We start from the raw sequence: 12,508 nt of genomic DNA, 5'->3' as shown, positions 1-12,508 counted from the left end.
CAAGGAAAGCAGCCTATTAGGGGCGGAGCGGGGATTCACGCCCAAGGAGTCAGGCTTTGAGCCCACGGCCAGTCCCCTCCCGGGTGAAGGGGAGGAAGCGTCCTCACTCCTGGTAGGCGGTCATGAGTCCTTGGGCCCTTTTCTCACTCTTATATCTGGGCTCTTGAGCAGGACTCAGGAAAGCATGTACTCATCCCAGCACAAAGCCAGGGTGAAGCACGTCTGGTGAGGACTGTGACAGATTGCAGCGCGACACTGCAGGATGATTGAGGGCTTCGTCTAATCACACCAATTGGTATAAATTACTATGTTGGCCGCCCCGAGCGGCATCTGTGGGATTTACACCTCATTAGATCAGCAGTGCCAAATGAAGCAACAGGGTTGGGCCATCCCCTCCTCCGGAGCTGTGTCTGTGCTGGGCAAAAATCGTCAAGGGGACCTGGAAAGTAGGATCATAACCCTCCAGGGAACGACGGCAACAGAACTGGAGGAAACAGAAACTAAAGTAGTCGCAATTTTGCGTTTGGGCGTTTCTGATTTGAAGCAACTCTTTACACTTCTGCCAAACTCCTGCTTCAGCTCTTCTGCAGTTGGCCATTTAGCCTGAGAACAAGCAAAACTGCAGCCCCAGGTGGTCCGGGGAGAGTGCTGGAAGGCGCAGAGGGTTCTGAGGTTTGGGGGTTCAGCCGAGGCAAGGATTCAGCTTTGTTGGGGGAGATGCCAAGGGTCAACTGAGCCTCCTCCAAGTTTCCACTGGCCACCACCCCCATTAAACAAACAACGTCAGAGAAAGTGGCACACACAGCTTCCAGATCACCCAAGCACTGCGCAAGTCCCACTCCAGGGCTTCGTGCAGTCACTCCAGGCAGCCGCCTCCTGCTCCTGCCAGCCCTGCCGGAGGTCCAGAGGATAAAAACAGGAAGGCAGGAAGCCAGGAAACCTGGATTTCCTTATTGGCTTCCGAAGGTGGGGGGTGGGAAGGGAAAGAGGCAGAAAATGAAGAAAGGGTACATCAGAGCCAGGAACAGGGCCCAGACTTGATTATAAAGTCAGGAGGCTTTATGTCATGATGATGCTTTAGCGGCCATGGGCTTTTTCTCCAGACAATGTCACAGATGGGTGTCTATGCTCACCCTGCAGTTGATGAATGGGCTTGGAGAGGGGGGTATAGATAATCACTTGGGTCGATTAGATCCAGCAGAATAGAAGTCTTGGACCCGGCATCAGGTTCACGTAAAGGGCGCCCGGGTAGACACTGGCTCTACCCTGCCCAGACGTCCTCTGCACACACCTGCAACCAGGGCAGCTCATCAGGCAGGAGGGCTGTCTGCCACCCCAAGAGCACAACCTGCGTGTGGGGAAAGAGGAACAGCCCCCCAGAAGCAGCCCTGAGTGATGGCCGATGAGGCACTGTGATGACTTCAGGGCAATGTTCTCTGCTGTTCCCCAGAGCTCCCCGCGGCGACCTGGGGCTCTGGTTGTCCACAGTGATAACCACCTTGATACATACCCAGATAATTCTGCCTCCCCCTTCCCTGTCTTACTTCTCTCCTCCCTGCTAGTGCTTCCTGGGATCCCCTCCCAGACAAAAGACTTGCACTACAATATTGGTCTCCGGGTCTGCTCCCAGGAAAACCCAAACTAAGACAGTGTCTTTGTACAACTTATTAAGAGGCACCTGTCTGGGTAGACGTGGTCTCAGGGGCATAGGACTTGACAGGCAACCCTCTCTGGCCTGATGAAGCCCAACGCCAGTGTACCGACCAGCAGGTGACATGCGGGCTAGACTTCAGCCCCGATTCCTCTGCTGGGCATCTTTGCCCGACACAGAGGCACCGTGGCATCTACCTCTTCTCTCTTCTCAGTTTCAGGGAAGGAACAATTTACTGGAAGGGACGCTCATCTTTTTAGAGGCATAGCAGAAATCCCACCAACATACTCTTGAGAGCCAAGGAATTCCGGGCAGCAGCAGAGTATGAAAGAAACAGCGCAGGGTTTCAGTGTGACTGCTCTGAATTCAAGTCCCGCCGCTGCCACATCCTGGCTGTGTCACTTTGGGTTCATCATTTTAATGCTCCGTAGCTTCCACTGCCTCAGTTGAGAAAGGACACATGTGGCTTGAGGCATGAAGTTAGGAAGTAAATCATGGGTGCAGTGCCTGGCAGTCAGAAGGTGCCCTTTCAGTACTGGTCCCTCCTCATTCCTCCTGCGCCCCTCTCCCCAAATAGCCAGTGGGGCTCGCCGAGTGGTCAGGGCCAGACTGGAATGCATGCGCATGCGTCTCCGAGGCCCCCTGATACTCAGAACCGGGTCAACCCCATGCTAGTGTTGAATGATCCCGCTGTTAGTGCCAGGCTATAAAATGTTAATGAAAGGAGGCCACCGATCAGGTGATGGTGACAAAGCGCCCGTCCCATCTGTTCTTCCCCTCCCTCCTCTTCGGGCTGGCATGAAAACAACTCCTCCACTACTCCTCTGCTGGGTGAAGTGATGCACAAACACACCCCCCTCAGGAGACCCCACGCCAGGAGAGGGTACCCGCCTTCTCTCTGTATTTCTTGACTTTTGTGCTGTGAGTGTAAGGGCCATGGTTGTCACTGGATTTCTTAGCAGGTCCTCCTGGGTTCGGCACCGTCTAAGGTTTTCCTCACCTGGAGGTGCTGACCGACCATGAGTCCTGGGCATCTTTACCTAAGCACAAACCTTGCCAAGCTTATTGTTTCACTCAAGGGAAAGAGCCAGGAGGACCTGCAGAAATAAGATTCTGGAAGCCTGAAGACCCTGACAGCACCTCCTCCAGGCTCCCCATCGACCCACCCCCAGCCAAGCAAGCCTGTTTTATCCATTAGGACACATGCATAGACACACGCACGTGGACACACGCACGTGGACACACACACACACACACACAGAGGCACACACGCACACGCCACCTTCCAGGTCTCACAAACATGTCAGAGAAGAGGAAAAAATAAAAGGCACTGGCTTGAAACATTTAAAGAAAGATATGCAAAATCAGAATGAATAAATGTCTAATTCAATGTTTACAAACATTAGGTCCACTTTGTTCACTGTCAAGTTTAGTTTTCATAAAGATTGTATTACATACGAAGACAATCTGTGAGTTGGTTACCTTGCTTTGCAAGAGCTCTTGATTATGCGTGATGATTACTTAGAAAGCAGAGCCAATAGCAAATTAAATGAGTGACTATTCATAGCCGAGTAAGTTCAAAAGTGAACTTCTAAAACTTCTTTACAATAGAGATAACGTATAAAAATAAATATATCTACATATGTACATATGATAGGAGTACGTTATAATATGTATGTGGTATATATAATATAGGTATTATATATTATATTGTATATATATTATATAATATAGGTATATATAGTATATACTGTATATATATTATATATAAGATAGGTATTATATATAATATGTATGTATAATATATAATATAGGTATTATATATAATATATGTGTAATATATATTATATATTATATATATATACTTACGATGTGGTTGCGATGTAATGTTTGATACAACATATAATGTAGGGTGTGTGGCTCTAAAAGGGGAAGCAGAGCCACTAGCATCTTTGAATGGCCTGCTATGAGGCAAAAGTCACAATCGTTACTTATTCTTGGGGAACTCTTTACTAGAGTATAACTCCCTCCTGAGGAAACCCCTATTTTTTTCCCCTGGAGACTCTCAGCCACTGGTCATGAAAGATGCACACGAATAATTCCTGCCTATTATTTCAACATAGGAAAATGGCCATTTTGCCCCTTAGAATTAACTAGCAACCCATATATATGCCTTCCTCTGCCTCTTGTCCTACAGATTTGCTGCCACATCCGTTACCTCCAGAGATTTCTAGAAGCTGGTTGCGTTCACAGGCAACTGAACCTCTTCTTTAAACCTCTGAAATCTTACTGCCTTTCCCCCACCCCTGCTCCACCCCAGGAGCCAGCGGGGTGCACCAGGCCTCCCAGGGCGGCCACCGCAAATGTGCAAGAGATCAGGCCCCCCATCTTCTGTCCGTGATTCTCAGAGGCTGTGCCCTGTGAAACCTCTGAGACTAGAAAGCCACGTGCCCCCAACCCCCGCCCGGCTTCTGCCAGTCTCTTCAGAGCAAAGGTGTGAGGGGGCTGTTGGCCACAGGTCATTAGCGGAGCCTGAGCTGACGTGGCGCCAGGGCGATCCCCTCACAGTGGGCATCTCTCAGCCTTTTGTTTTCATGCCGCTTCAAGGAGCAAATTGATTTCAAATACACACTTTAGAGCCTCTTGTTCGCCCCATCATCTCTCCAATTAAGGCAAAAGGCTCAGGGGCTCGTCTTCACTCTGAGGAAACCACGGGGGTGCTGGGCAGCTCAGGGTGCGGAGAGGTGTCAGCAGAGCTGACTGGAGACAGATGGGTGCTGGGCTTGTCGATGAATAATTCACACCCTGAGAGCCCTGCCGATACTTGGCGTTGAAGAAGGATTCTTTCTGAGCCCGGCCGCTGTGCAGATGTGGGGGGGTTCTCATAGGCGGAGGACCGGACAAGTCTGGGAGAAGGAAGGAAGAGGCACGGCTGGAGCTGCATCCACTGACTGCTTCAGGACACGCGTCAGGCAGCTCCAGTGGCTAACTCCCAAGCTGCTCTCCCAGGCAGGGCGGCCAGGGCTGAGCTCTTAACAACACTGCAGGCCACTAGACCTGGCTCCTGGAGGGCTGTTGAGTGAGATGAGCGTGGATCTTTCCCCTCCTCCATGCAAAGCTTTGCTCCTGGATCCCCCTCCGCCCCCTGGTCCCAACCACTGTTGGGAAGCCACTGTTAATCACATGTGACAGAACTGCAGACTCACAGAAAGAGAGAACTCAATTCAACAAACACGTATGGAGTGCCTGTGATGTGCCAGGCACCGTTCTGGTGCAGGCAATACGGCATAAACAAAATGACCAAAAACCGACTTCTCAGGGAGCTTCAATTGCACTGCATGGACTCTCTGGAAACCTGTATGATTCAGTCTACTCTGGTGGAATAAAAAGTAAAAGGGGGCTTCCCTGGTGGCGCAGTGGTTGAGAGTCCGCCTGCCGATGCAGGGGACACGGGTTCGTGCCCCGGTTCGGGAAGATCCCGCATGCCGCGGAGCGGCTGGGCCCGTGAGCCATGGCCGCTGAGCTTGCGCGTCTGGAGCCTGGGCTCCGCAACGGGAGAGGCCACAACAGTGAGAGGTCCGCGTACCACAAAAACAAAAACAAAACATAAAAATAAAAAAGTAAAAGGGATTGGGCTCCAACTGTGGCCTTAACGATGTGTCAGGAACTTTATATTTCTCATTTGATTCTCTCCCTCAAGATGAAGTTATCACCCCTCCTCTAGAGACAAAGAAATCGAGGCCCAAGGAAGTTTGGTAAATGCTCCAGGTCACAGAGCTAATGGGCGGTAAATCCTGACCTGTCTTCAAAGCAGGTGATGGGTGTCCTTCATGAAAGCTCCCCATTTCTCTAGCCCATTATTAGTCTTTCTTTAAAATAAAACCAAGTTTAGTTGCTAATGCCAATATTTCATATCTTTGTGAGCTTGGGCAAGAGACTTGGTTTTGTCATCTGTAAGATCGGACTCATGGCACCCATATCCCTGAGTTCTGGTAAGGATTAGGGGAGATCAGGCCAGTAAAGCCCTTTGTCCAGAGACTGGCACTTGGTAAGTGTTCAATAAGTGTGAGCTGTCACTAATACTAGTAGCAGTATTTTTGTATATGATATGAACAATCTCATATAGAGAGAGAATTATAAATTACACCTAGCAAATCACCCCTAATAAAAGAATAAAAACTAAGTCAGAGAGACTTTTATACTAAAAGTAAAAGCATACTGTCAGGCCTATAGAGGAACATGTGCTGGGGCGCATTATGAATGCAGCAGGTGTTCAATACACTGCAACCTTTTGACTCTGACTGTCACAGCTTTAGGACATAACTAAGAAAAATTAGAAATTGTGAGATGTGTATCTGACCACTCCACCCTAAAGACAGATCTGTGCTGGCTGTGATAACTGCAATGAACACTGCCCAGAATGGCTGTCAAGGGGCAGGGCCAGGCACGGTGCCTACCTGGGTGGCCCCTCTCACAATTCAGTAAGTGTCAGGGGCTCCATGCTTAGTACAGATATACCTCATCTTATTGTGATTTGCTTTACTGCCATGGGTCCACCCCTGTGGTGGGACCTGCGTGTAGTGTCAGCCCTTCAGACAGTCAGGGACAGAGCACCATTATTACAGAGTGGGACAGGAATGGTTTCCCCGGGAGGATGCCAGACGGACCAAACGACATGTCTACCATCGCCCAGGAGCTCAGGAGATTATGGGAAGATGCTTCGTATGACAAGCTTTGAAAAATGTTCAGAAAAGATGGGAGAAGGACTCCAAAAAGGATTACAAAAGGGCCACAGCTTTTGGAAAGACGATCCTGAAGCAGGACTCCACCATTCCTACTCTCAGGAATGATAAGGTAGTTCTAAGTCACTTCCCATCCTAAGAAAACAAGTATGACCCTGGCTGGCCCCTGTGACAACTACCAATGGGTTTTTTTTGTTTTGTTTTGTTTTTGAAAGCAGCCTCCATCCCCTTCCCCTTAATTGCCCTCCCAGACCGGCCACAGAAGCCTCACCCCTCTCACCCCAGCCTCTCTCAGACCCTCCCCCTGGGAGGGCCTGGAAAACCCCAGAAGCCCCGGGCCAGGCACCCCAAATGCTACTGCATAAGTACCCATATCCCAATTCTAAACCAGGGGTCAGCAAACTTTTTCTGAAAAGGGCCAATTGGTAAAATAGTCTAAGCTTTGCGGGCCAAGAGGCAAATTCAAGGCTATTACACAGGGAAACACACAATGAGATGTAACATATGACAAGAGAAAAAAATTTCTACAAGTTCCTTTCAATCATTTAAAAACATATATATATATATATATTTAAATTCTCAGTTTATGGGCTGTACAGAAATAGGTGATGGGATGCATTTGGCCAGAGCGAGGTCTGCTTTGTGGACTCCTCCTGCCCTAAACCATCCAAGGGGGAAGGAGCCATGAGTGAGCAGAACTTATAGTGAAGGGAAGGGGGTGCTCTAGGATCAAAATCACAGCCACAGAGGGGGAAGGAGGAAGAAGGGAAGGTAACTGTGGGGGCAGAGAGTGAAAGAGAGAGTCAGAGAGGTTTGGAGGGGAAAGGTGACTCTTCATTTGGGGGCAGACAGAGACTATGATAAAAGAGTGATAGAAAACAAGAAAGTAAGAAACAGAGAGAGGGAGGGGGACGGATTTACAATATTTGCTGCGCCTTACAATGAAATTCACCAGGGACTATAATATTCAATTGCTTTTCACTTATTGTGTGTACGGGGTTTTCTTTCTCTCTCTCTCTCTCTCTCTCTCTCTCTCTCTCTCCCTCCTCCCCCTGCCCCCCGCCCCCAAGTCTGGGCCCACAGGGGCATGTAATTTCTATGGGTTGCTTTTCCAGTCCGCTGGGGTAGCTAACTCACCCCCCTCTCTGTCCCAGCCATTAGAGCAATCTGGTTCTCTCACCCATCACCGTCCCTCCACCTGGGACACGCTCTTCCCACCCCACCCTCCGCCTGCTTAACCAACTCCCGTTTATCCTTTCTTTCGCAATGTTCCTTGACTCCTACTGAGTCCTCGGCTCCCGCTGCGCGGTGTCCTCCCCCGGGAAAGCCTGAGCGCCTCTCCGTTTCCTCGCTTTGAAATGGGCCCACCCCTGTTGAAAACCAGGCAACGGAGAAGAAAACTGTAAAACTCATATTGGCGTTTGGTTCCAAAGACAGCCTACTTCCGATCGTCCCCTCTGTGCCTTCCACCCCAGGTGGTACTTCCATGGGCCCCTGGAGCCAGGTCTCCACACACGGAGAAATAACGTTATTGGGAGGGGAATGAAATACGCTTGTAATTTAAGGATCTGCTTCAGGCCAAACAATGTAGTCGGCTTTGGGGGTGGGAGCGGGCGCTCTGACTTCTCCATTACAGCCTCCCGGTGTTCCAGGTGATTATTTTTACGTATCAGGAAATTCTGAGCGCGCCCACCCCCAATTAAAGACGCAGATGTCTGCCCTCCCCGGCAGCTCCCAGCCTGCTACCTTCTCGAGCTCGGCTCCGAGCTCCATTTGAACCTGCCTCCTATAATTCTTAACTAAAACAGCCCCCTTCGTCGACTGTAATTAAGCATATACTCAGCCGCGGCGAGCTTGGCATCTGCACCTGCCGCTGGGATCCCCTTTCTCCCGGCACCTGCGCTCCACCGCCCTCCTGCCCCGCCCCCGCCCTCACGCACGCGCAGTCGCGCAGCCCCGCCCGCGCCCCCTCGCCCGCCTCCCGATGGCGCCGGAGGAACAGATGGAGCGATCATCCCCTTCATTCTGCCAGAAGGGCCCCGTTGCTCTGGGGGGAGTTCTGCGGTTGTAAGACACATAATTAGACACTTCAATGGACAATGCGGCGGATTAGAGGGGGTGGGGCTCGCGTCACGGAGGACAGGCGTCCTCATTGATGTGCGGCCCTCACACCCCCGCCCAGCCCGGAGGGAGCAGGGGCCAAGCGAGCGCATCCCGGGTGGCGGACCGCCCGCCTGCTCCCGCGCTTTGAATTCCCGGCCCTCTTCAGCGACGTCTGACTTTTCTTTTTCTTTTAAAACACCGTGCCAGGACGAGTTATGCGCAAAGGATGACAGGCATGTTGACGGCTCACCTGTCAAGTCCCCAAGCTCCGCGGGTCAGTGGGTCCCGCAGCCTGCGCGGTAGACAGTGACGATCTCCACCGACAGCCCTCGTCCCCGAGGTGTGAAGAAGTCTAGAAAAGCCGTCTGCAGTGGACACACGCTGGGACTCAGCCTCTCCTCCCACGAGGAGCTGGGTGACCTTGAGAGACTCAGGCCACCTCACCAGGCTCCTCGAGGACAGCATCTAAGGTTGTAAAGGGCTGCAGAGAGGTGAAGATACGATTTGGAATCCAAGGCTTGCCCCTTGCTGCCTGGGTGACATCAGGCAATCTACTCAGCCTGGAACCCTGGTCTCCTCGTCTGTATAGTGCTGGGGATGGTCTCTGCCCCTCAGGCACTGTGGGACTCAGTACGTTTGAGCTGAGCTCCTTTGTGAAATTAGAGGTTCACTTGGAAAACCAGGGTATGTCAAGGGGGTCCTGTGGGAAGCAGAAGCCAAGAGAGAATTACAGGTGCATCCTCTGTGAAGGCTAAAGAGGAGAGGAGTCAAGAGTAGGAGGAGAGGGCCTCAAGCAGAAAGAGGACTGACATGTGTGAAAGAAAGGAGGCAAGGAAGATCCGGTGGAGAGCCCCACAGGGTCCTCAGCCTGACAAAGTCTCAGAGCTGTGAAGGAAGTCCCACAGTGGGTAGCAACGGCCCAGCACTAGCACCTGGGAACAGCCTGGGGAACATGTGGCCCCCACATGAACGCCGTGCTGTACCAGGAAATGAAGCTGTGGCGGCCTGTAGCTGTCGGCTCGCCACATTCCCCAGCAGGTTTTCCCTGGACCGCGGGCTGAGCTGACACTCCTCTGCCTATCCTGCTCCAGGGCTGGCCACCTGACTGAGAAAAAGCCAGCCAGCACATTTCATTGGCCAACCGTGAATGACTGAGTGTGTCCCTAAACTGATCCAATCAGAGTGAACCTGAAGACACGTGCTGTGGATGCTGGAACACAAATACTCTCTTTTCTGGATGGATGTTAAGAAGAAAGTAGGTAGTTGCAGGGGCTGCTGGCAGCCGCCTTGGGATGTGAGAGGTGTCCAAACTGGGATGAAGCCAACACTGAGGATGGCAGAACAGACAAACAAGAAACAGGGCTTTGGTCACAAAGTCAGCAGCTGGGTTAAGCCTCTCCTGAAATCTACGCTATTACCGGACTTTCATCATGAACTAATAAACCCTCTTTACAGTTTGAAGCAGCTGTCTCAGGTTTCCTGTTACTTTAAGAAAGACCTCTGATTTGACCAGCAATAAGGGAAACGGATGCTCTCTGATCTCAAAGAGTAAGCACAGGCATACAGTCAAGCCTAATGGAACTGGAATTGGTGAGAGGGTGGTGTAGGGATCCAGGGCTGCTCTTGGGTCCTCTTAACAGCTTCAGGTGTCTGCATCCTTCTCCATCCAGCCACTCTCCTTTCTGTGACCAGCTGGTGTCTTCAGCCCTCTCAGCTGTTATCTTTTCTCCACTGCATAGATCCTCCTAAACTCATATTTCTTTGCCCTCCTCTCTGAGCTTGCAAGACCAGCTCTAGATCCCGTTCAGTGCATCTCTCACCCTCAGCATCGGTTGCCAAGGGCCTGATGCCCTCTGCACTTCCCAGTGCAGATTTCTGAGAGCATGAATTTTTTTTTTTTTTTGGTCAAATAACACTTGATTAAATTATTTTTCTTTGCAGTTCTTAACCAGCTGGGCATTCCACCACACAACTGTTGATTTCATCTATGATGTCATGAGAGTGATGGTCATTAACACTGCAGCCCACAGACTGGGCAGTCCCCAGGATCTTTTTAATGGTTCCAGAGAATTCCCTAGCTAAAAACTGATGCAGCATCTGTCGGGCAATGCTGACAATCTCATCAAAAGTGATGTTTCCACTGTGCTTAATGTTTTTCTGCTTCTTTCTGTCTCTTGGTGGTTCCTTGATGGCTTTGATGATCAGGGCAGAAGCAGAAGGTACCACCTCAGTCTGGGCCTGTCTGTTCTGAATGGTCAGTTTCACTGTAATCCTCAGAGTCTTCCAATCACCAGTTGCCTTGGTGATGTCATTCATCACCAGTGTTTTTTGGAGACATACCCAGGGGGCCGATCTTGGGGGCCAGGGCAGATGTCGCACTGACTTCCCTACCAGTGCACCTCAGGTACACGACTTTGACCTCGTTGGGGAACTTAGGCGGCATGGTAGAGGTGGCTGGTGTCAGATGAACCCGGATTTGGGAGGACCGAAGAAAGTCACACCTTGACCTCCTCTGAGCCGAAAGCTGAAATCGCACAGGAATCTTATTATTCCACTTTTTGCCTGTTTAGACATCCCCAGAGACTCTGATTCCATTGTCTTCAGAGAAGACTGGGTATCAGTATTTCTCTAAAGTTTCTCAGATGATCCAAGGGTGTTGCGAAAATCGAGAATCCCTGGTTTTAATAAAGCATTCCGGACTAGCAGATCCCACCCTGGGTCAAGTTCAAGCCCGATCCAGTCAGCTAAGAACAGAGCTACCTGGTCTCAACATACCCAGAGCTGCCCCCATCGGCGGGTCTATGCCTATAGAAGGATTGACGGGGAGACAGGCCCTGCGTGACGTGCTTAGGACAAGACGAGCCTAGCACAGAGCTTGGTACCATGCAGTGGCTCCACGGTGACGGATGTTATGAAAACCCTGTCTCTTCTCTAATTCAAGGGTATTCTTTCTATAAAATACACCAGGCTGCAGTAATGCAACTGAGGAAAAGGAAGTACCTAGAGAATCTAGGTGCCCATGCTTGGCTAATACACTACACAGCAGGAAAACTCTGATTAATACAATTTACATTTGAGAGTAATCTCTTCTATTTCAATAAGACTACATCAGTGCAGCTAGGAAAAGCCTCATTTTGGGAGGTTATTCAATGACTTATGAAAATAGTCATGACCTCTTGTTAGGAGAAAAAAATGGATTTACAATTTATGTAGTGCATGATTCTAATTTTTTTTTAATGTGGGTATATATATATATATCTGTATACAAATACACAGAAAAAGACTGGAACTACAGATGCCAAGCAGTTAACTGTGATTCTCAGGTGAGAGGGTTTTTCTTGTAGGTAAGTGTGTTGGATTTAGAGGACTACTATTCTGAAAGGTCTTTTTACATTTTTGATGCTAACACGTTTGTGTGGAAGCATGGTTTCAGTAGAATACGGCCTGTGTACATCCATGAACAAAATTAACCACTGGCAGCCTTGTACTCCTCCCTGCCCCGCACCCTCGTTTTCTTGTTTCTAATCTTAATTTTACAGAAGTGTGAATACAGAACTCTGGAACCCACTGCCCTAGGGGACAGCCTGGTAGGAATCTCTCTTCCCTGCTCCAATCCCTTCGTCTTTCCTTGGATTCCAGGCTCTTCCAGCAGGACCTGGCCCTGATTCAGTGGGAGTTCAGAGGAGGGAAATTATTTCCAGCCAGGAAGAATGAAGGGTGACCTCCTGGAGGAGGTGGCATTTGCATGGGCCAATCTGGGCAAACTCACAGGGAGAAGAGAAAGCAGTGCACGAGCAAACAGGTGGAGGTGGGAAAACACAGCATGTACGGAAACAAAGACAGTAAATATGGAACTCTGTGCTGTAGGTGAGGCTCCACGGGAGGCCCTGGGTTGCAGTAGGGCTCCTGTTTTCCGGGGGGTCTCTGGGCTGGTGGTGAAACTGCTGGAGCCTCAGGCTAGATGGGACTATAGACAGGGCTCTCCAGTCGCTCAGCTACTCCTTCCCCTGAA

General features: G+C 50.3%; 1 pseudogene; it reads right to left on the bottom strand.

Moving 5' to 3' along the window:
- Positions 1 to 10,383: 10,383 nt before the first annotated feature.
- Positions 10,384 to 10,939, bottom strand: LOC115859095 (large ribosomal subunit protein uL11-like; annotated as a pseudogene).
- Between the last annotated feature and the right edge of the window lie 1,569 nt (positions 10,940 to 12,508).

The sequence above is a fragment of the Globicephala melas genome, chromosome 11 (assembly GCF_963455315.2).
Source record: "Globicephala melas chromosome 11, mGloMel1.2, whole genome shotgun sequence".
Taxonomy (NCBI): Eukaryota; Metazoa; Chordata; class Mammalia; order Artiodactyla; family Delphinidae; genus Globicephala; species Globicephala melas.
This window is presented reverse-complemented; position numbering and strand designations above follow the sequence as displayed.